Source organism: Hemiscyllium ocellatum, chromosome 5 (assembly GCF_020745735.1).
Source record: "Hemiscyllium ocellatum isolate sHemOce1 chromosome 5, sHemOce1.pat.X.cur, whole genome shotgun sequence".
Taxonomy (NCBI): Eukaryota; Metazoa; Chordata; class Chondrichthyes; order Orectolobiformes; family Hemiscylliidae; genus Hemiscyllium; species Hemiscyllium ocellatum.
Genome location: NC_083405.1, coordinates 83,407,585 through 83,433,072, shown reverse-complemented (window position 1 = coordinate 83,433,072; position 25,488 = coordinate 83,407,585). Strand labels below are relative to the sequence as shown.

Below are 25,488 nucleotides of genomic sequence, written 5' to 3'. Positions count from 1 at the left end.
CTCCCTCAGGTAGCAAGTCAGCAAGGGTGATATTAAAGCACTTAATTTATTCAGCTTTTGGTGATTCTATCAAGAGAAAGGCAATGTTCTCAGATACAAGACCAAATGAACAAGGTGTCTCTTGTGATTAAAATGTTGGTTTTATAGAACAAATATAAGAACAATTAAACTGAAGAGCAGAAGTGCAAAAAGACATTTTACCTTCTTTACCAAAAGTCTCTGGAACAGTCTAACTCTGAGGTTTGTTTGAATAAACATGCTTCAGTTTATGAGTTTTCAGGATCTATTCTAACTTCCAACTTCAGGTGATGTTCCCACAATCGCCTGCTCTTCGCATTAGTTCTCCTGTTGCTCTTTTAAAGTTTTTTTTTGATATGTATAGATAGATATGAAAATGTTTCAATCATTGTAACCATTTAGAAAGCACTAAATGAACATCACAAGAACAGTGAAAAGTTCTGTGGCTCACACATGTACACTGAAAATGAAACTATGACCATGAATTCATTGAATGTCACCACATTTCTCCCAAAGTTGACATGTTTGCATCTGCACATGTTGCCAGCAACTTAATCTATAAGTGTCGTTACCATGGGGCAAAATTCAAAATACAATGGGCATTTTTAACTTATACTTCCAAAATGTGTTTTGTAAGAGGGCTAATAAAGCCAAAAGAGTTTGCAAAGGTAAATTAAGAGAGAAAAGGATACTCTTAAAGACAAGAAGGGCACTTTAAAAAAAGGAAAAAGTAAGCATGGCTTATTATTTTTGTGACAATAAAAGCATAAAAGAGATGATGATCCACAGCTCAACAGCAACAAACCCACTGCAGATTATGTCCATTTTGTGTTTTTTTTCCTTTGAACAATACACAAGAACAAGGGTTAAAAAGCCTGTTTCAGTTCTACTTATGTGCCTGTAGGTCTGAGTGCTCTTGTGTGTATCAGTGAACTTAGATACTTGTGTATATCAACCTGGGCATGAGCATTAACATGCTGTGAAAATCAATTTTAAGAACTATCCCCTTGTCATCCCTGTGTTGCAGGTAAAGGTCACTTACTCTGCATGTAAGTGAGTAGGCCAGACAAAAAGCATCAGGACAACAAACACTCTCTCTCCACACACACACACCCTCCCCCCCTCTCTCTCACTATGAATGCTGCTGCAATTCCATCATAGGTGAATGGAATCAGAACAACAGAATATTAACCTACTGGCAAAGCAAAGAATCTTGAACTCAACTGATCTACTACACATGTCAACATTACTGATAAGGTCCACTGCATCAGCTGCAATGTTCAACAGTTTCCACAGAGGGCTTGAACTATAGGCAGAGGCTGAATGGATTAGGGCTATTTTCCCTGGAGTGTCACAGGCTGAGGGGTGACCTTATAGAGGTAAAATCATGAGCGGCATGGATCGGATGAATAGTAAAGGTATTTTCCCCAAAGTAGGGGAGACCAAAACTACAGGACATAGGTTTAACGTCAGAGAGAAAAGATTTAAAAGGGACCTAAGGGGCAAGGTTTTCATGCAGATGGTGGTGTTTATATGGAATGAGCTGCAACAGGAAGTGGTGGAGGCTGGTACAATTAAAGGATTTAAAAGGCATCTGGTTTGGTATATGAATAGGAAGGGTTTGGAGGGATATAGACCAAGTGCTGGCAAACGGGACTAGATTAATTTAGGATATCTGGTCAGCGTGGATGAGTTGGACTGCAGGGTCCGTTTCCACGTTGTACATCTCTGTGACTCTGTCTGATCCACATATCAATTTTTTTTGTTATTTTGTTAACTTTTCTCATTTTGTACTCACCTCTAATTCTAACCTGTGTGTACAATTGTTTTTGCATTTAGTTATAAATAAGCTCACTCATAGTTAACTCAAGAAGGTCTGATTAAATTGGCTGCTTTTAAAACACAAGTTCATTTGGGTCTGGGAGAAAGGTATCCACAAGAAAAGGATCCACTTTTTAAATTAATGTGGATGTTAACAATTTGGAGTATCCCATCTGGAACTATGACAAATTGCAGAACATTGACAAGGTCTGGATTAACATTAATGTGACCGGAAAGGTCCCAGATTTCATCTGCTGTCTGTTTTAAGAAAGTTGATATCAATAGGATGATGCTAATAGGATCTGTCCATAGAAAAGGATAAATATCAATTGGAGCTCCCTGCTTGTCATCATTATTCAATCATTTCTAGCAAAGACTGAATGTGTGAACACTGAATACAACAGAAAGTTCTTCTGTGATGCCTTCTGAACACACTGCCTATTGGCACTGACACATACAGTGATCCCTTGGTAAAGCATTATGTAGAACATAGAGCCACAGAGTGAATTTGCAACTTAAACAACAAAGTCGTTATGCAGCGATATAAATGTAGTTATTATCCTAAAGTACTTCACAGATCGGAAACAGACCCCAAGACAAAACAGTAGAGCTATTAGAAGTACAGTTTTGTATTTATTTAGATCTTTTCACAATCCAGAACATCCCACTCCTTGTGGTTTAGATTAGAGCATCATTGAATCGCTTACTGAACCAATGCGGAGCATTTAGAAATTAACCCATAGCATCATCACAGTAACATTTAGTCTGGTTTCAGGCTCTACTTTCAGCAAGTTGGGAAAGCTCCTTCCCATTTTAACACAGCATAGATTGACATAATCAAGACTACTGCAACTTAAAGATTTACTGTGGGGTGGGAAAGGGTGGGCATTACTAGTCAAGTTACCAACCCTTTGGAATTATTTTAGAGCATCCAGGAATTGAGGACTAATATGCACAACACTGCTGTAAGGAACAGAGGAGAAAAACCATAAGGTGCAGTAAACAATATTTTTATATTTAATTGAATGTTTTATAGAAGTGTTGGAAATAGGGCAACACATCAATTTCAGTAATAGTCAAGTTTAATCTAACTGGCAAATAAAAAGTGTCAGTTCCCTTTCAAATTGGGGGATAAGAATTTGGGAGGAAGTGTTTCAAGTAATGAAACTTCTGGAATATAATGAACCAGGGTTGGTAGTCAGATGAGGGTTACAGAAAGATAAGGATTGGAGTGTGAGGGAATATGGGAGACCGAATTCTCTATGTGTTAGATTTCAAGTGAACAATTAGGGACAGATTTTCACTATGAAGGTGGGAAGTTCCATTTGGGAAACCTTCTGTCTCAGTTTCCACGAGGTGGGATGTGATCAAGTTAGGACTCCCACAACTACCATAATTCAGAAGCACCCATGGATGTAGGCAATTCGCAGGGGAGTTGCGGGGAGGGTTGGGGAGGGCACGTGTTGGCTGGAAGTAGGTGGGGGTTGGTTAGAAGGCCTGTCTTGATTCTCTGAGACTTTTATGAAAGAATGTTAAACTATTTAGCCCTCATTCTTCCTGTTTCTGCCCCGCCTATCCCATTTCATACCCCTTATGCTATCATCATACCTCTCTGAACCTCAACACCACTTCCATGTTCCCAATAATTCAATGCCACACCACGTAAGCTGATAACACTATGGCAACAGTGTAGCCACTCAGCCAGTATCTACCATGGACAAACTGCAGATTCCACTTAAGGATTTAAAAATACAGTTTTTAACTATCTAAGAGAGCTCTGATTCATACATGGAATATTTTCATTCTGATAAACACTGTCATTCATAAAACTCATTCAAAGATTTTACATCTCTTCAGTTGTCAATCTGATGTAAAAGTGAACTTCTATTCACTAACTATAATGAAGACAGATACTAGGAAAGAACACTAAATGCTGGACAAGCCAGCCAAGCCCACATCCCCTGAATGAATTAAAAATATGATAAAGGTGTCAAATAAATTAAAGTCATTGCAGTTGTTGCTGGAAAGTGTTCATAAACCCTATACCATTTGACCAGTTCCAAAACAGAACCGGCCTGCAATTAAGTATTTGGGCAGGAGAAGTGAACAGTATGAAGCCAGTTTCTGGTTTAGTAATTGTCAATACCTTAACGAAATGGTCTGTCTTGCATGGTTCAATTGTTAAGGACTACCATTTTTGAACTCAGATGCATAACCTAGGTTGACACCCTTACAAGTGGGGAGGACCTTTTTGTTGTCAGTGATACTTTCATTTTAATAGACATTACACAGGGGAACCATCTGCCTAGTCAGACCAATGAAAAGGAATCTTTGTACTATTCAAAGAAGATGAAAGATTTCTCTTAACATCCTGGTCAGCATTCTTAATTTAACCAAATTATTTAATCATTCATCTCTGTTATTGTTAATGGGATCTCACATATAAATTGATTCTGCTGTTTGTTTACAAAGCAACTGTTACTGTTTTTCTAAAGTAACCTATTCAATATGAGTTGGAATGCACTGTGAATGTGAGACATCGACATATACCACAACTTCTTATTCTTTGATATTTTGAATATTACATTTCATTAAATTCAGTACTATGATTCAGCAGAACCAAAGAATTATGCAGTATTTCTTTTAACGATGTAGCACTCCTATGGTACAAAGCAACATGATTGCACATGCCTAAGTGCCCATTCAAGCGTTTATACAATTTCTACAGCAAAGGAAAGCACTGCATGAATTTCTAATTGCCTGTGATCATCTGTACGTCTCAAAGTTTCGTGGGAGTGTCCACAAAGCATTACCTTATGGTTGCACTGGATTTCTCAGTGACATCAAGGATGGTAAAAGATTGTGCAGATGATTCCTGAAGTATTGGCTAACCTATCAAAATATGAATTGAAATCGCAGCATACATCTTACAAACACCAGATACCAGAAGCAAAAAGTTTGTCAAGTTCATGCTTCCATGCTGGAATAGCTATTTTTCTAGGTGAGTACATTCCAAAATGTACAGTACTAGAAAAAGTGCTGCACACTAGAGAGTTACACATGAGCAGTGACCTATTGTAGTTGAAGATAAATAATGAAGATTAGGATGCAAAAGCCTTTCATTGCTACACCTGCTTATTTAAAATAGGAAAGAAAACAATGATTTCAAAATATACGAAGATATTTTACTTTTTTCATGGAAACCCACAGGTATTGATGAATGTGTGTGGTAGTGTGATGTTCCATTGTGTTTATCCCTTGTGCAGCATATTTGACTACTTTGCTTATATCTGGTATATTCTATTATGCTTGTAGGATTCCTATGTACTTTACATTTTGAATATCCTCAAGGTTTACAAGAAATAATATATTTTAGTTTGGCACTGAGGGTTTCCCTTATTCTCAAGAAACTTTAGAGGCAGCTATAGGCAAATCACTAGCAACAATCTCTAGTTCTGCAAATGTGTCTTGAATGGAGACTGAATCCTCATTATCAGCAATGGATTTACTTGTATCATCTTCTATCTGATGTGGTGAATAATGAGGACATCCATTTGTTGCTGTTGAAATATTTTTTATGTCCTTAAGTAGTCCTGAGAGGTTCAAATGATAAAGTGATCTGACAAAATCATTGTGATAATGAGCCTTTGTTCAGCAACAGCATTAAATCTTACATCAGCCTACACATAAGCACATTTTCAAACTTTGCAATATTATGGTCACAGAAAAGGATATATCAGAACATCAGAACATGAGTAGGCCATACAGCCCCACAAGTCTGCCCCACCATTCAATAAAATAATGTCTGATCTGTGACCTAACTCCATATGACTATGTTGGGTCCATACCCTTGATACATTTCCTTCATAAAAATTTATCCATCTCAGATATAATTTAACAATTAAATTAACATTGATTACCATTTGAGCAAGAGACTTCCAAATCTCTATTACTCTTTGTGTGTAGAAGTGCTTTCCAAAATATCTCCTGAATGGCTTGGTCCTAATTCTTCATCCATGCCCCCAGTTCTAGAATCCTCATCCAGTGGAAATAGTTTATTATTATCCACCCTGACTTTCCCTGTTTATATTCTGAAGACCTCAATTAGTTCACTCCTTAACCTTTTAAGTTCTAGACAATAAAGGCCTAATTTGTCTAATCTCTCCTCGTTACTAAACCCCTGAAATCCTTGAAAATATGCGTTGAACTGGATCCAAGACCAAAGCATACTTCCTAAGGTGTGGTGCCTAGATGTGCTCACAGTACTGTAAGTGGTGGCAGCTAAGGTTTGGTATAATTGCAGCATAATGTCTACAATCCTATATTCCAGCCCTTTAGATATGAAAGCCAGCAGTGCATTAGCCTTCTTGACTATTTTTTTGCACCTGGTCAAAAGCATCTTAAACACCATGTTTAACTTAGTGCCTGCTAAAGTATAGCCTAGTCTGTATTTTCTCAGTCTGAAATGGATAATGGCACACTTCCTGATATGAAATTCATCTGCCACAGCTTTGCCCATTCACCTAATCTATCAATATCCTGCTGTAATTTAATGCTGTTACTAACATTGTCTATGATGCTGTCTAACTGTTTGCCATCAACAAATTTGGATTTTTTTTTAATGCCATTATCCAAGTTGTTCATGAACATTGTGAATAATTACCACCCAAACACAGATTCCTGCAGGATATCTTTCATCATATTCTGCCAGTTTGAGTACTCATCCATCAATCCAACTATTTCCTGCCATTCAACCAACTTCTTTTCCATGTCAGTAATTTGTTCTGTGGGATTCCATGTTAGGTAACAGCTCTTTGTAAAGCTTTATCAAACAACTCTAGAATTCCAAATAAGCAACATCTATAGACGTACCTCTGTTCATCGTTTGTGGCATCTCTTCAAAAAAACTCTATGAGATCTGTCAGGCATGATGTATCCTTCCTGAACCTAGGCTGACTCTTCCTGATTAATACTATTTTTTTCAAGATGCTCAGTTATGTTATCTTTGATGATAGACTCCAACAACTTCCCCACCACAGATGGAAGGGTAACTGGTCTATAATTTCCTGTTTCCCTCCATCAACCTTCTTAAAGAGGAGAGTGTCATCAACAACTTTTCAATGCAGACATGCAATTCCTGAATCCAGGGAATTCTAGTTAGGACATTGGCAATGTGCTCTCCTACTTCCTTTAACACCTGTGGGTAGAAAGCATCAAATCCTGGGGATTTGTCGCTCTTCAGTTCCATTAATTTCCCCATTATTGATGATTGCCTTCAGCTAATTTTACATAGACCCTGGAATATGGCCCATGCAATATGAAATATTTTACAGAATATCTCACTCATTCCTTAACACCAATTGCAAAATGATTGGGCACAGAGGTTGCAAATTGTAGAAATCAAGCAATACATTCTTCTCCTCCAGTATGTCTTATGCTTCATTCACTGAGGTCCTCTCCTCTTATCCTACTGCATTGTCCTTAAAGAAAAATATAGATTATACCAACAGATATTTTCAGCTATGAAGTTAGCATAGATTTATGGTTTTACTTGTCACATGTTGAAAGTGTCTTGCCTGCAGATGAGAGGAGAGCTGACCTTTTTTTTTAATTATGAGCTGAATGCTTGAATAATAGATCAAGCTGTTTGGATAAGAACAATACAGAAAAATGCTTGAAATACCCAATAGGTCAGACAGCATATTTACACTCACACTACCTCTGTTATTGCATTTACCTGCCACCAAAACTCATGCTTCAGCTCTCATTATGGATGCACTACCTTATTCACTCTCACCCACCCTAACACCCTCTACACTGCTAACCGTACATGGCTTATGAATTATCTGCTCACTCACTCGGGATGTTTCATCATGTTTCTCACATCTGCACCAGGACTGAGAACTGGGGCAAAGTGAGGACTGCAGATGCTGGAGATCAGAGTCAAAACGTTGTTTTTGGCAAAGCACAGCAAGTCAGGCAGCCTCCGAGGAGCGGTAGAGTCAATGTTTCGGGCACAAGCTCTTCATCAGGAATGTGAGGGAGGGGGTCTGGTGCAAAGGGGACTGAGAGATAAATTGGGAGGGGGTGAAATAAGGGGGAAGGTAGCCTGGAAAATGAAGGTGGGGGGTTATGGTGATAGGTCAGAGCAGAGAGTGAAGCTGATAGGTCAGAAGGAAGATGGACAGGTAGGACAGTTCAACTGAGTGGTGCAGAGTTGGATAATTGGATCTGGGATTAGGTGGGGGGAGGGGGGATGAGGAAACTGGTAAAATCAACATTGATGTTGTGCAGTTGCAGGGTCCCAAGGCAGAAAATGAGGCGTTCACCTTCCAGGCATCGGGTGGCTTGGATTTGGTGGTGGGGGAGATCCAAGACTGATGTGTCTTTAGTGGAGTGGGAGCGGAAATTGAAGTGTTCGGCCATAGGACGGTGGGGTCGTTGGGTGCATGTGTCTCAGAGATGTCCCCTGAACCGTTCCTCAAGTTGGCATCCTGTCTTCCCAATATAAAGGAGAAACACAGCAGGAACAATAGACACAATAGATGAGGTGTTTGGATGTGCAGGAAAATCTCTGCCGAATGTGGAAGGAACCTTGGATGGAGGTGAGAGGGGAAGTGTGGGCACAGGATGTACACCTCCTGTGGCAGTCAGGGAAGGTGCCGGCAGTGGAGGGTAGGTTGGTGGGGGGCTGAGATCTAACAAGAGAGTCGCGGAGGGAATGGTCTCTGCGAAATGCTGATGGGTGAGGTTGGTAATGAGCAACAATCCCCTTTAATGATCCTTTCCATGCTCATTTTCCATAACTCTGTTCAAAAATGCGACTCCTTGCACCTGATGTCAAAAAAAGCCTCATTCAACTTCTTATCTGATTCTCCCAAAGTTCTCATCATAGCTCATGTTGTTCAGAAGCAGGTAAGATTCTGTGTCTGATTTCTGACATTCCAAGGGCTTGATAAGGTTAATGCTGATTGGTTGTTGCTCCTGGCTACAGAGTTTGGGATAGCCATTTCAGGATGAGATGAGCAGAAATTGTTTTCAGTCAGTGGGTTATGAACCTCTGGAATTCTTTTCCTTAGAGGACTGTAGATGGAATGGATTCAAAGTTAGATTGATGGATTTTTGGATACTAAGGAAACCAAGGGACAAGAAGATTTGTCTGGAGTGGATTGCCTTCCCTACCTTTTGTTCTTAGCAGGAAAGTACAGGAGGAGAATGGGCATGTCCATATGTTCAACCCAAATAAAGGAGAGACAGCGCTGGCCATCAGGGGACAAGGAAGTCACTGAGGCTGTGGTTACTGGCAGCATGGGAGGGATTGATAATAATGGCGTCTGCACATCTAGCCCTCCTTTTAGTTTATACTTCTCGCCTGACCTACAGCTGCACTTATTAAGCTCAGGCATTTTACTTCCTCCTCCTCCTCCCTCACGAGAATCTAATATTTTTCCCTTTGTCTGAGTGCAGCCTTAAAAGTTTAGATTTCTGCCTTTGTGGCTCTGAAAGCTATTTATTCCACTTCTGCTCTATTACTAGCCTCCATCCCCACCTCAAGCTATTAATGAAACTCCTGTTGGTGTCTTGCTGCCTCCAGATTGAACTATTTACTTACACTTCCATCTATTTGCATCAGGTACATTACTGACCATGTTCCTGGAGGTCTGATCACATGACTTTCTACATCTGACGACTCTGCCAAGACTCAACCAACCTTTCTTCCCGATATCATTATTTTCTGAATGAATAAATGAAAGTGGTCAATGAAAGAAGTGTGCAAGATGCATTATCATTAAACTATTAATCCAGAAACACAGTAATATTCTGGAGACTCAGATTTGAATCCTACCATAGAGGATGGTGGAAATTGAATTCATTAATAATCTGAAATTAAGAGTCTAATGATGAGCATGAAAACCATTGTCGATTGTTTGCCTGATATTTTTTAGGGAAAGAAACTGCCGTCCTTACCGGATCTGGCCTACATTTGACACCTGACCAACAACAATGTGGTTTACTCTTAACTCACTTCTGGGTAATCTGGAATGAGTGATAAATGCTGTCCTAGCCATCAATGCCCACATCCCATGTATGAATAGAAAAAAATACTTTTCTTCAGAATCCCTCAGGACTGCTCTTAGTAGAGTTCAGATGCATGTTAATTTCTGCCCACTCCAGGATAATCTAGAGGATGGACAAGACCACTGGCCTGAAATGAATCCCTGTATGCAGGACCTCAAATATATTTAAATACATTGATGGTCTCTATCCTGACTATTTTCCACCAGTCGTCCAATAACTCACATATCAAGCTGTTGCTTTATCTGATTCTGCCTGTCCTATTCCCTTTACTCCAACAATCCATACTGCTAAGATCCTTCCTCATGCTCTTCTGCCTGCCCATCTCCCTTTCCTCCTTTAAAATTCTAGTTCAGCCTTTCCTATTTTTCCCCTTTTCCTTTTTTTTTGGCCTCATATTTCTACATCAAGAGGGACATTCAGAAGTAAAAGACATTCAGAAATACTTGGAAATGATTGTGAATAGTATGCCAGAGCTGCATTCTGAGGTATGCAAGATCAGTGACTCTAGTATGCATCATTCACAAGTTTTACTGCCTTTCTTACCCTTTTGAGCACCCCTCTGTGAAACATCTTGGAGCATTTATCAATGTTAAAGACAAGGTGCTGTTGTGCTGTCGCCAATTAGTGGTCACGCTTCTGTTAGATTGGCTTAATTTGTGAAGCTTTTAGAATGTATGAGTGGAGCGAGCCTTTCAGATGTTCATAGCATTGTGACAGTATGGCCAACAGAGCTTCAGTACCACAAGGGCTGTAACAAGGTTGTGTGAAGACTTGGAATGGGCAAGCAATAAACTTAGAGCAGATTGTCAAGCAGCACTTTGTAGAATCTGCCATCTGCTTGGCATACAATACAGTTGGCTCATCTTCCATTGTCATGTCCCTGAATGACTTCTCTGACATCTGTTGCCAGGTAATGCAGGTAGTGCAAACCAATCTAGCCTCCCCACCAACTCCTTGCAGGCATTCTTCATGTCTCTCCTCTGGAAACAATGTCCCCAGGCAATAGAATGTCCACTTTGCCAATGATCATAAAAGGACCAGAGACAGCATCACTCTGCCATTTAGAAGCAGACTCTGTTTGCTTCTTCCATGTTGAGTTGCCAATTGTTTTGAGTTTGCTGTCATTCTGTCAACTCCAAAGCAAAATCTGAAAATTGAATGAACACTTTAGTGGCAATCAATAGTTGCAACATTTTATCCCTGTGTAAAGTCCCAGTACATTGCAACAGTAAAGCTGCGCAGGTGCAGGTAGCATGTTTAAATGCCTCAAGGTGCCAGATACGTTGGCTTTTAACTCTATTGGAGCAGACTTGAATCTCACAGCATGATCCCAGTGACTCGTGTATTTCTATGTATGTAATGCTATATACGTGAAGTCAACCATACTCAAAACATGTGAATACAAATGTCTCTGTTAAAATATTGCTGTGAATTTCTAAATACTCTGAATATTTCCTTTAACTTTTTTTGTGTGTTCAAAAGGCAGGCAGGAAACAGATCTGTGAGTGGGTGAAGTTCATGTTGTTGTATTCAGACCTGTAAGATAACCATAACTGCCAGAATACAATATAGATTCATAACATGGAGGTAATTTTAACCCCTCGAGATGGTCCTGTTCAGGTCAGTTGGGAAGGTAAAATGTTAAGAATCTTAAACAGAAATCTAACCCACTGCACAAGCACCCACTTCCATATTTCAGGGAGTTGGGTAGACGAATAGATGACCAGGAGGTAAATGTTATCAAAATGTAAATGATAGCCAGATGTGCCAGATTTGTGTTAAGTGCCTTCACAGTTCTGTAATGTAGGAAGCATAGCTGCCCATGATCTACTCTGACAACCTTGTGAACAACGACCACCCCCATATTCCAATCTCTGATATTATATGTCATTACTGCTCCCAACGGTCTAAGAATCCTCCTCCAGATGTTCCCCTCTCTACATCCAATCGTTGACTCTCTAATCTCTCCATGGCTGCCTCCCGTCTCTGGAACCAATATCTTTCCAGTCCCCTGTGAATATCAGTGAATCTCCAAACATCGCCCATAACCTCTACCTTAAACAGCACTAAACCTCATGGGTGCAGCTTCTACTGCAACATTCGCTGATCAATAAAGATCCAAACATATGAGTTAAGCCATTAAAAAGAAATATGATCACTATGGACCAGACCTTAAAATTATATGTCAGCCACAAATGAATGTTGTTTATTGTAAATCAGATGTGAATGGATATATTTCTCAATTTGTGGGAAAGGAGAAAATGTGACAATAGGAATTATTGTTTTGCTGTGAAAAGAAGGTAGCATCTGAAAATAAAATATAGGAGGGAACCTATAGAGTGATAAAAAGAGAGACTGGATAAATGCCCACAGAGTGTGCTCCTCACCTACGGAAAAGTTAATGAATCTTGAAGCTTTCACTTGCAGTGGACCTATGACCTCCTAGATGTAGTCTGGCATTCTGGGCTGAGAAATATAGAGTGTAATTATCCTCTGGTGCCTGCAAAGAGACCATAGTGCAGGAACTCATGGCTGCACATAACACGTTTGTTATCAAAGAGAGCGACTCCAGGTCACCATATAACGAACCTGGCATATGTTAGTGAATATGTCTTTGCTGAGATGAAACATAAAACAAAGGTCTTGCTTCTCTGTCAATGTCAAATTATTCTTGGCCTGTAAATTTTCTCAAAAGGATAATTCTTCATCATTCACTGTCCACCTTCCTCTAATCCCTCTTTGATCCTGTACAGTGCCAGGCTGCCAGCAACTAACGTGGAAATTCCTGTTACTTAAAAATACAGCTGAAGAAACCATTGTTTGCCTGCAGTGTTTTAGAATGTGAAGTTTGAATTTGTTTAAATAGATCTGGTTCCGATAACCTGATTAATTGGTTTGTTAGGAATTATCCATGTGAAAGGTTTTGGTGTTTTTTTGGAGAATACATTGGGCTAACACAAAACTGCATGGACAGTAAAGGGCTTTGGGAAAATCTGTAAAGTAACAGAGGAAAACAAAGCGATAGCAGTAAACACAGAGAAATGCAGATCATTAAACATAAAATGAAATTGAATTGAAAAATAAAGGAGTGCAAACAAAACTGACAAAAAAAGAGAAACATTTAAATAAGACATGCAGTTATAAAAAAATCAAGAAGCAAAAAAAGGATCATACATTGAGAAGACCATGGAATAAAACTAGATAAAGGTACAGAAAAAAACCCCAATGTGACAACCTCAGGAAGGTGGGACAAATTTATTGCAAAACTTGAAACAAGCCTGCAGTGGATTTTAAGATGAATCCTTACAGTAAAGATAACAGGCAGTGACGAACTGGAAGATAAGGCAAGTGACTAGGTAATGATCAAAAACAACACTAAAGTAAAGATCTCCAAGTACATAAAGTTATCTTGAGAGAATAGAGAGGTGACAAAAAAAAAGTGTTTAAAGTATCACATATCTAGCTGTTTTATGGCAATTTAATTTATGAAACACACATTTTCTGAACCAATTTATTCAAATACAATTCCTACTGTATATAGCCAGATGGTTCATTTAAAATTAATTCATTAAGAGTATTGGAGATGATTTGATTTTTTGAATATAAAAATATGATTTTCTGAAGATCTAATTTCATGCAGTAGTTAGCTAACTTAATGTAAGTTTATTATTCAACTTAAATTATTACAAAACAATTTATTGAAAGACAAGTTATATTAACAGAATTAAATTATTATAACCAAAATCTGACTTGTTGAAGAGTTACTTGTGGGAAACTGATGAAAGAGACAATAAATGGAACAGATTTATGGAAGCATTAAGCATTGGAGGGTAATTAGTTCAATGAGTTTTGACAAGATAGTACCGCAAGAGACAGGCAGTCTTGAGGTTAAAAGGCATTGGTAATCAGTCTCAGTGTCTTGTAGAAACAAGCAAATCCTAATGTAGATGTGGTTTGACAAATGTGTAATAAGGGACAAGATGAGCCTTGAGTTAATAGAAAGGTATGAGGCATGTAGCCAATGCAAATCAATGCAGCTCCAATATTAAGAACACATTACACAGCATGGCTAGACTTGATGTAATGCCCCACATCTAATAAAGCATGTAGTCTGCCAAAGTAAGACAACATGGTACAAAGCTACCAATTAAGAGATAAGAGGGACTTGTAATAAAGTACAAGACTTCCACATAATAAATGCACTGTGGCACTGCCAGGATCCTTAATGTAGATTATGGATTCTTTTTCCTTCAGTTATATAGCAAATGTACACTTTTGGATATCTACATTTTAGTTGTTGTAATATTAACTACCTCAGTGCAGTCCATATTCTGTCTAATTTAGTCAGCTTACCTTACTAAAAAACGGTCAATGACCCTTCACATTGAGAAGACGCGTCCCATTTGACCGGAAAGTTCTTGATAACGTCAGTATGGTGGAAGCCTTCCCCTGTGTTGACAGAGTGGTTGTCTTCTATCTAACTTACTTCAGCTTAGATTTGTGCACTGCTTATGTTATGACTTTAGGGTACCTTTGATCATGGCATATAACCTGGCATTTGAAGTCTCAAAAATCCTTCCAATAAAAGGGGGTAAAATGTGAAGCACTAGAATTGATGTCGGTATTTACCATTTTGAAATGTGAAACAAAACATGACATCATTAATTCAAATTAAATTGATGATGCACATTTTAGTGAGTGAGTTAATTCAGCAAACATCCCCAATCAATTTTTTTTAAATTATAGTCATTGTCTTCAAAGTATTTATCAAATTCTTTCTGAATCACTTTGGAATGCTGTGGTGCTTTTTGTTTCATCCTTCTTCCACAACAAATCTTGCTCCTCTCCATCCACGGAATTGTATATTCCATATTTTCATATCATCCCACATTTTAATGAATGAAACCAAATGAAACATTAAGGAGTGCAGCATGCATTTTTCCACTCTTTTTCAAAGTCTTTTCCCTGGGGTGGGGGAGTCCAGAACTAGAGGGCATAGGTTTAGGGTGAGAGGGGAAAGATATAAAAGAGACCTGAGGGGCAACTTTTTCACGGAGAGGGTGTATGGAATGAGCTGCCAGAGGAAGTGGTGGAGGCTGGTACAATTGCAGTATTTAAAAGGCATCTGGATGGGTATATGAATAGAAATGGTTTAGAGGGATATGGGCCAAGTGCTGGCAAATGGGACAAGATTAGGTTAGGATATTTGGCCAGCATGGACAAGCTGGACTGAAGGGACATTTTCCATGCTGTACATCTCTATGACTCTATAACTCTAAGTGTCCATTGATTCTATTCGATGAGAATATGATCCTCGAGTTGAGGCCACATTCACAAAGTTGAACTGTGGACAGACCCCCTTGGTATAACTGCAATTTGGATGCTATTTCCTCACAAGCTTTTAGGGAATGAAATCTGCCATTCTGGTGATTGGGGGCATTCTAGCAAAGTTTGCCGATGATACAAAGTTAGGTGGACAGGCAGGTAGTACTGAGGAAGTGGGGAGGCTGCAGAAGGATCTAGACAGTTTGGGAGAGTGATCCAGGAAATGGCTGATGGAATTCAATGTGAGCAAATGTGAGGTCTTGCACTTTGGAAAAAAGAATACAAGCATGGACTACTTTCTAAATGGTGAGAAAATTCGTAAGCCAAAGTACAAAGGGATCTGGGAGTGCTAGTCAAGGATTCTCTAAAGGTAAACATGCAGGTTGAGTCCATGATTAAGAAAGTGAATGTAATGTCATCATTTATCTCAAGAGGGTTGGAATATATAAGCACCGTTGTGCTACTGAGACTTTATAAAGCTCTGGTTAGGCCCTATTTGGAGTACTGTGTCCAGTTTTGGTCCCCACACCTCAGGAAGGACATACTGGCACTGGAGCGTGTCCAGCGGAGATTCACACAGATGATTCCTGGAATGGTAGGTCGAACATATAAGGAACGGCTAAGGATCCTGGGATTGTATTCATTGGAGTTTAGAAGATTAAGGAGAGATCTAATAGAAACTTACAAGATAATACATGGCTTGGAAAGGGTGAACACTAGGAAATTGTTTCCATTAGGCGAGGAGACTAGGACCCGTGGACACAGCATTAGAATTGGGGGGGTAAATTCAGAACAGAAATGCGGAGACATTTCTTCAGCCAGAGAGTGGTGGGCCTGTGGAATTCATTGCCGCAGGGTGCAGTGGAGGCCGGGACGCTAAATGTCTTCAAGGCAGAGATTGATAAATTCTTGATGTCACAAGAAATTAAGGGCTACGGGGAGAATGCAGGTAAGTGGAGTTGAAATGCCCATCAGCCATGATTGAATGGCGGAGTGGACTCGATGGGCCGAATGGCCTTACTTCCACTCCTATGTCTTATGGTCTTATTCTTACCTGGCCTGGCCGACATGTGACACTTGAGCCATAGCAATGTGGTTAACTTTTCCCATGGAGAGGTGAGCAACATGGCAGTTAATAAAAATACCTGCACTGAGAGGCCCTTCAACCTGTTTCTACATGTCAGAGCATGTCTGCTCAGCGATTCTGCTTTGGGCAAAAGTGAGGACTGTAGATGCTGGAAATCAGAGTCTACATTAGAGTGGTGGAAAAGCACAGCAGGTCTAATCTAGACTCTGATTTCCAGCATCTGCAGTCCTCTCTTTTGCCTAGTTGATTTTAACGTTACTGCGAATCCTCTTGCAAAGATGCCTAATTTGAAGAAGTTCTCCTCCTCTCTCCACAAGAATCGCAGTGACTATGTCTCAGAATTTAGGAGAATGAGGGATGATTCTGAGGGGGCTTGACATAGTAGATGTTGAAAAGGTGCTTCCACTAGTAGGGGAGTCTTAACCTCAAGGAAGGATTTACAGAATAAGGGGACACTCATTTAAAACTTAGGTACAAAGGAATTCCTTCTCTCTGCAGCTAGTGAACACCTGGAAATTCCTACTCCATAAGTTGGGGAGGTTAGATCAGTGAAAGTATTGAAAGAGTACACAGATCGTACTTTAAAATCTCAGTATGTCCAGGACTATGAAGAGCTGGTGTGAAAGAGGATTTAAGGCTTGAGGGAGATCAGTCACAATGTTATCGAATGGTGAGGCAGGCTGAAGGGGCCAGCAAATCTTCTTCACTCCTATTTCTCATGTTCTTAAAATCTAAGTATCCTTACAGCTCACAGGGACATAGACACGTGCCACACTAGAAAAGCTGTGACTTTTACATAAAATGTTCCAAACTTCACAATCCACAACCTCAGTTTATCCAAACATTCATCCAAACATCAAAGGTGTGCACAAAAATTCCTGCTGGGGACTTGATTGTCGGCATGGTTTTACATCTGAAAATTGCCACATGTTAATTTCAGTCCCGCATAAAGTCTAGCACCACTGTAAATCTTGTCTTCTCGCGTCTTGTGGTTTTTCATTGAAATTGTTTTATAAGCTTTCCCATTCACGGTTTGGCTGCTGGGCATACAAAGGTTTGTGGGTGTTTCATTGATATTGTCAATGTGGAATAATAGGAGTTCATGGTTTTGCTGCTGTAAAATAATAAATTGCTAGAAACTGTTCATTTTGGCAAGTATATCTTTTAGCAGTCTGTGAACGATTTTAGGGCTGAATCTTACGTTTTTACAACTAAATCTGAGTTACGTCAAGGTTTTTTGGAGGGATTCTTGCCTTTAGGCTTCGCAAGATTTAACATCATATCTTGCAAAACATGTCTCATTAACTATCTACTCCACCCAATGGCATCCTTCCAATCTGATTCTAGCCCCATCTTTACATGTGCCGTTCCTGGAACAATGCACTAATCAGCAGATATTCACTTAAAGATCAACATTGCTTTCACTTACAGCTAAGGGGAAATTGATGCTGCTTTGTGGGCAGGAGATGGAGACCCTGTTGGGCCAGTTGGTGCACGCATAGCAACATCCTCTTCCCCCTAACACAGGCAAACGAGACTATAGTACTAGACCATGCCAGCCTAGTTCAAGACTGCCAGCTTGTCAATGCATCTGGAGAAATGCAGAACAATGTATGAAAAAGATCAATGACTCTCTCCACTCTGCCACTACAAGTGCCATCATCTGTTCTCTGGTACCTTACACTCACTCCACCTCTGTTACTATACCCATATCCCACCAAGGGATCATACCATACCATCCTTATGTCCTCTGCACTGCCTACTCACTGGATCAGGATGCCTTTCCACCTACACCAAAACTAACACTTGTGCCACTCATTTGCATCTCCCTTAATAGCTGTCCCTCTCTCATTCCAGGAGGAAAGCATCCCAAAATAAGGCAGAAAGGTAAAACACAGCTGGTGGCATTTGGACCTCACCACTTATATAGATATTATGCAGACCCTGATCATCCTGAGTAGCTGACTGACAATGTCCAAGCCCATTGACTAGTATCAGAGGTTACCCTTGACTTAATGTGCTGGGACTCCTAAACAAAATCTACTTCCCTTAGCTTGACTAAGGTATGCTGATAACCATGACAAGCTTCCTGGTTTTGTGGTCATGCTAAACTGTAAGGTAAGACTGTAGTAATATGGGGCCTGGTATCTCCAGTTGATGAAGCAAAGTGCAAAAAGGCAAGACAAAGCAATTCAAGGCAGAGATGCTGAGAGCATCCAGGTGGGCTCAGAGTGATTGTGAACTGTGGCAGCAATTGAAGAGCCCAAAGATACGGCCTGATCTAATGCATGCATTAGGTGTGTGTCCCTGAGCACATAGGATCTTTGCTGCAGCATTACAATGATAGGCTCCAATGCACCCTGAGCCACAGTGTTGAAGTACAGATGAGGAGGCATTATGAAAGTGGATCAGAGATAGAACATGTGGGTTCTTAGACTGACATTGGTTGTCAATGTTTGTGGATGTGAGTTGCATAGAACATAGAACATAACAGTGCAGTACAGGCTCTTTGGCCCTCGATGTTGCGTCGACCTGTCATACCATTCCTGAAGAAGGGCTCATGCCCGAAACGTCGATTCTCCTGCTGTTTGGATGCTGCCTGACCTGCTGCATTTTTCCAGCAGCACATTGTCATACCAATCCGAAGCCCATCTAACCTACACTATTCCATGTAGGTCCATATGCTTGTCCAATGACGACTTAAATGTACTTAAAGTTGGAGAATCTACTACCGTTGCAGGCAAAGCATTCCATATCCATACTACTCGCTGAGTAAAGAGAACATGTGGCTTGTGTCCATAGAACATACCTTGAGATATTGATGTCCAGTGTTGAACATGGAGGTCTTTTGGAGCAAGTGGTGAACTGAAGTCAGCAGATACCTGCGCTGGATTCCATGTTTAGGATTCTCAACATCCAGCTTGTTCAGTGGATTTGGTAAGCTAGGAGGATTAATAGTAATAAGGACAGTTGGACTGTTAATAAAGTATTTAACAAGCTGTAATCCTTGTTAATTGGCTGCCCAGCAAGAAACTCACCTCATCATTTGATTACTAGAAAAAAGATGTAGGGAGATGCTTCCAAAGTTTAGATAGGCCTCATCAGCCTCCTCATCTGATGCTATCACAATTTCACCATTTCCTACATCGTTCAAACCCTCATATGTCTCCATCCTTAGTCTTCTACCACAAAATTAGACATTTTCATTTCAGAAAGTGGTTACGCCAATGAGCTATTGCTCTGAAATCTTTACTATAGTCATTGCTTGATTTAGTCCACTTTTTTTTCATTCTTTCATGAGATGTGGGTGTCATTGGTATAGCTAGCATTTGTTGCTCATCACAAATTGCCCTTGTAGGTTGATGGGCATTTCAGACTGCAGTTAGTAGTCAACCTTTACTGTCAATCTGGAGTCACATGTAGGTCAGAGCAGGTAAAGAGAATGGATTTCCTTTCCCAATTAATAAGTTAGGTGCCATGGTGATATTTAAAATAATGTCCCAGAACATTAGTTTATTCCTCTGGATTACAAATACAGCGATATTGCCATTATGTGACTGTCTTGTCAGAAATGTGTAAAAGTCTAGATAAATGCATTGCATTTCTGCTAATGATGTAATTACTCTAATAAATGCTTCTCTAGGTTGGAGAAGTGGTTGTGTGCATCTCCTCCAAGGAGATTCTTCCTCTTTCATTCTGGTACAACATTTAATCTGAAACCAGCATTACACTTCATTTGTTTCTATTCATCTGCCATGACTGGCCTGTCTTTGTGAATCTGCTTTAAACTCCAGTGTCTTTTCTTGTTATGTGGACTGCATTGCTGCTTAACCATATATGTTGATTTATAAGGTATGCATTGTTTAAAATTTATTCAGCAGGCAAAGCACCTGAAGATGGATGGGCCTGGGACACCACCCTGAGGAACTCTTCTGGAGATGAGCTGAGATAATTGACATTCAACAACAACCATCTTGTCTTGGGCCAGGTATGAAATCAAAGAGCAGAGAGTTTACCTCCAATTCCCACTGACTTCAATTTTGCCATGGCTCTTTGATGCCACCCTCAGTCAAACGTAATCTTAATGTTAAAGGCAGCCATCCTCACCTCACGTCTGGAATTCAGTTCTTCTGTCCATGTTTGAACAAAGACTTAATGAGGTCAGGAGGTGGGTTGCCCTGGCAGAACTCAAACTGGGCATCAGTGAGCTAGTTCATGCTAAGCAAATCCTGCTTGATAGCACCGTTGATGACATCTTCCCTCAATTTATTGATGACTGAGATAAGATTGATGGGGTGTTAATTGGTTGGGTTGGATTTGTCCTGCTTTTTGTGTACTTATTGAACAACTTTCCACATTGTCTGGTAGATGCCAGTGTTATAGCTGTACTGGAACAGCTTGGTGTGAAGCAAGTTGTGGAACGCAACTTTTCAGAAATGTTGCTGAAATATTGTCAGAGCCCACAGGCTTTATACTATCCAGTATCTTCAGCTGTTCCTTAATAACATGTGGAGTGAGCTAAATTGTCTGAAGACTGGCACCAGTGATGCTGGGGACCACTGATTAGGCTGAGATTTATCATTGACTTGGTACTTCTGGCTGTTACAAATGCTTCATCCCTACCTTTTGAAACTGATTAGTTCTGCCAGTACAAAGGGTGGGGATATTATCCACTTCCATTCTTGTCTAGATGTGGCAGGATTGCAGAGCATGGACCTGTTATATGCGGGACCTCTTAGCGCAGTTTTCACATAACGCTTCCACTTTTTGGCAGGCAATAGTGCTGTGTTGTTCCTTCTGAAAATGTGTTGCTGGTTGAGCACAGCAGGTTAGGCAGCATCCAAGGAACAGGAAATTCAACGTTTCGGGCCAGAGCCCTCCCCTGATGAAGGGCTCTGGCCCGAAACGTCGAATTTCCTGTTCCTTGGGTGCTGCCTAACCTGCTGTGCTTTAACCAGCAACATATTTTCAGCTCTGATCTCCAGCATCTGCAGACCTCACTTTTTACTGTGTTGTTCCTTCACCAGGTTGACACCTCATTTTCAAATATGCCTGGTACTGTCTCAGACATGCCTTCCTGCACTCTTCATTGAACCAGGATTGATCCCCTGGTTTGATGGTAATGACAGTGTGAGGGATATGCTGGACCATATGGTTGCAGATTGTGCTGGACTACAATTCTGCTATTACTGATTTCCCATAGTTCGTTATGCATTCCCAGTTTTGAATTGCTAGATCTGTTCAAAATCATTCCATTTAATGCCGCCCAACTCAACATGAAGTTGGGACAATATCCCCTCAAGGAATTGAATTGAATTGTATTGAATTGAATTTATTGTCATGTGTACGAAGGCACAGTGAAAAACTTTGTCTTGCGAGCAATATAGGCCAATCACATAGTTAAGTAGCATAGATAGTAAATGTGCGAATGTGCGATAATCAGTCTTATGTGTTATGGACAGATGCATTCTGCAGCTGACAAATTGGTAAGGCTGAGGTCAAATATATTTCTTCCTTTTGTTGGTTCCCTCACCACCTGCTGTAGACCCAGTCTAGCAGCTATGTCCTTTAGGATCTGACTAGCTCAATCGGCAATGCTGCTGCTGAGCTGGACATTGAAATCCCCCACCCAGAGTACCATTTGAGCCCTGGCCATCCTCAGTGCTTCATCCAAGTATTGTTCAACATGGAGGAGCAATAATTCATCAGCTGAAGGGTGCACATTGTAATCAGTATGAGATTTCCTTCATGATGCTATGAAATTTCACAGGGTTTGGAATTAATTTTGAGGACTCCAACTCCCCCTGGACTATATCCCACTGTGCCATCACCTCTGCTGCGTCTGCCAGTGGGACAGGGTATATCCAGGGATGGTGATGATGGTATCTGAGACATTGTACACAAAGTATGATTGCACACACGGACATAAAGACCCACATGAACACAGATACATATACATTTGTGGGGTGGATTTGTACTTGCAGAGTTACATTGTACTTTGCTCAAAATCTGCATGAATTCATGTAAAACTCTGTTATCTCACTTTTTAGGTTAGAATCAACCTAAACATCATGGCACAGACGAGAACATGGGGGCTAACACCTTCAACATATTATCTGGCTAACACCAATTGTTACAGTTAACCTGAGAATGCAACCTTTAAAAGAAGTTTTGTGATTTACATACGAAAGAAGTGAAACTATCATGGTATTTGAACAGATGAAAGACTCAACAGACAATCAAGGTATTTTTCAATGTATAATTTCAGTTACATCACACTGTAAACTTTTGCTATAAATTCTGTGCCTTACAATTGTGTCCTCCACAACCACCTCATGAAGGAGCGGCGCTCCGAAAGCTAGCGCTTCCAATTAAACCTGTTGGACTACAACCTGGTGTTGTGTGATTCTTAACTTTGTACACCCCAGTCCAACACCGGCATCTCCAAATCTTGATTATATCTGAATATGATTTTCGAAGGCGAAAAAGTTGGAGCAATTTATAAGCCAGATTGAATTATGTATTTTTTTAAAGTAACTTCATCACATAATGTTGTATTTATCAAACACCTGCAGGATTCTGTGTAATTTTATACAGTTTCCTTATTCTCCCCTGGGACGTGGTTATCACCGGCGAGGCCCAATTATCCTTGAACTGAACATTTCAGTGAGCAGTTAAGAATCAAACACATTGCTGGATGTCTGGAGTCACATCTAGACCAGACCAGATAAGGGCAGCTGATTTCTTTGTCCTCAAACATATTAAGTGAAAATTCAATGATAATTGTCATGATGACCATCACTGAAACTAATTTTCAATCTAGCCCCTCATCTAGCCTCATCATCCACAAGAAATGCCAAATAACAAAATATTAAATATGTGAACTTACATTCAGGATTCATTGTATCTTTAAGAAATTTTTTTAAAAAGTTTTGATTTATACAGCCATCTAATGAAGGAGCAGCACTCCAAAAGCTACTGCTTCTAAATAAATCTGTTGGACTATAACCTGGTGTTATGTAATTTTTAACTTATAAATGTTCGGGTAAAAAATGAGGTCTGCAGATGCTGGAGATCAGAGCTGAAAATGTGTTGCTGGTTAAAGCACAGCAGGTCAGGCAGCATCCAAGGAATAGGAAATTCGACGTTTCGGGCATAAGCCCTTCATCAGGAATCATTCCTGATGAAGGGCTTATGCCCGAAACGTCGAATTTCCTATTCCTTGGATGCTGCCTGACCTGCTGTGCTTTAACCAGCAACACATTTTCAGTTTTAACTTATAAAGTTTGGTTTTAAGTTTCCCCCATTCTTGAATTCACAGCTTCAAGAATCATTAATGATGACCCCAAGTTGAATTACTTGAACTTGGAACATCAATAACATAATTTGACAAGATAAATTTTCCCTTGTGTCATAAGAACATTCAGCCCATTGAGCCTGTTCCACCATTTAAGAAGGTCATAGCTAATCATACATTTCAAAGTCACTCACTCATGCAATCTCTATAACTCTTTACACCACTGTTAATCAGAATCTATCAATCTCTACTTTAGACACACTGAAATACTGAGCTTCTACAGCCCTTTGTAGTAGAGAATTCTAAACATTCACACAATATTTTGAGTGGAAACATTTCTCCTCACCTCAGTACTAAATGGCATTCCTCTTTAGTTTTAGATTGTGTCCTTTGATTCTAGACTCCTCAACCAGGGAAAATAATTACCTGCATTTAGCCAGTCTATCGCTTTAAGTATTTTGAAGGTTTCAATGACATCACCTCTCGTACTTTGAAAATCTGGTGAATATGGGCCCAGTTCACAGGTCTAGTGCACCTTAATTGTCATAGAGTCATACAGCATGGAAACAGACCCTTCAGCCCAACTTGTCCATGCTGACCAGGTTTCCTAACCTGAATCAATCTCATTTGCATCCATTTGACCTGTATCCTGTAAACCTCTCCTAACCATGTACCTGTTCAAATGTCTTTTAAATGTTGTATAAGTACTCACCTCTACCACTTACTCTGACAGCTCACTCCATATACACACCATCATCCACGTGAAAAAGTTGCCCTCAAGTCCTTTTTAAATCTTTCCACTCTCACCTTAAATCTATGTCCTCTAGATTTGGACTCCCCTACCCTGGGCAAAAGACATTGGCTATTCACCTTATCTGTGCCCTTCATGATTTGATAAATTTCTATAAGACTTCTACACTCCAGGGAAAAATGTCCAAGCCTTTCTTTATAAGTCAAATCCTCCAGTCTCAATCATATTCTTGAAAATATTTTTTTACACCTCCCCCCCTTCCCCCCCCCCCAACACCTTTCAAGTTTAATAGCATCCTTCCTATATCAGGGTGACAAATATTGTATATTTTTCTTCCAATGTTGCCCTAGCACTCAGCCTTCTGACTGATGAAGGCAAATATGCCAAACGCCTTCTTCATCACCCTATCTACCTGTGGTGCCACTTTCACGGAACTATGTACCTGCACCAAAAACATAAAATGCTGGAGATCAGGCAGCATCCATGGAGAGAAAGCAAATTAATGTTTCTAGTCTAGATGACTCTTTGTCAGAGCTGAAGTGAAGTGTGGGGGGCAGTATTTATTCAATAGCGGTTGGAGGAGAGAGGGGATTGACCAAGCTCCTATACAATTGGAGCAAGACTTCACTACTCCTGTACTCAAGTCCTTTTCCAATAAAGGCCACCATTTCATTGGCCTTCCTAACAGCTTGTTACACTTGCTTGTTAGCTTTCACTGACCTATTGACATGGACATCACTCAATGGTAACTATAACATCCTTAAACTAAATTTATAGCAAAGAGTTGGGCTCGTCTGTTCTTTTCCATGTTTCAATGTAACAGCACTGGGATGATGGGAATTTTGGAAGGTGCTGCCATGGCAATAAGCTGCCTTCATTTCCATGCTCCCTTTTTGCTAGTTGCCGGGAAAGGAGGGTTAAAATGTTGGTACACTACGAGAACTCCTTCTACTAAAATAACCCCAACTGTGAGCACATTTTCCTACTCAGACCAATGCATGGTAAAAACTTCCTGTCTATGATATTGACTTAGAAACACATCAGCATACCATTCATAGAGTCATAGAATCATAGAGATGTACAGCATGGAAACAGACCCTTCAGTCCAAC

At 40.1% G+C, this 25,488-nt stretch overlaps 1 long non-coding RNA gene across 1 annotated transcript in view; it reads left to right on the top strand.

Moving 5' to 3' along the window:
• The window catches only part of LOC132816098 (uncharacterized), a 105,251-nt gene extending 82,627 nt beyond the window's left edge, over positions 1–22,624 (top strand). The window contains exons 2-3 of the long non-coding RNA XR_009644745.1: positions 20,209–20,318; positions 22,381–22,624. This is a non-coding gene — a long non-coding RNA (uncharacterized LOC132816098). The remainder of the gene's footprint in view (positions 1–20,208; positions 20,319–22,380) is intronic.
• The last annotated feature ends 2,864 nt before the right edge of the window (positions 22,625–25,488 follow it).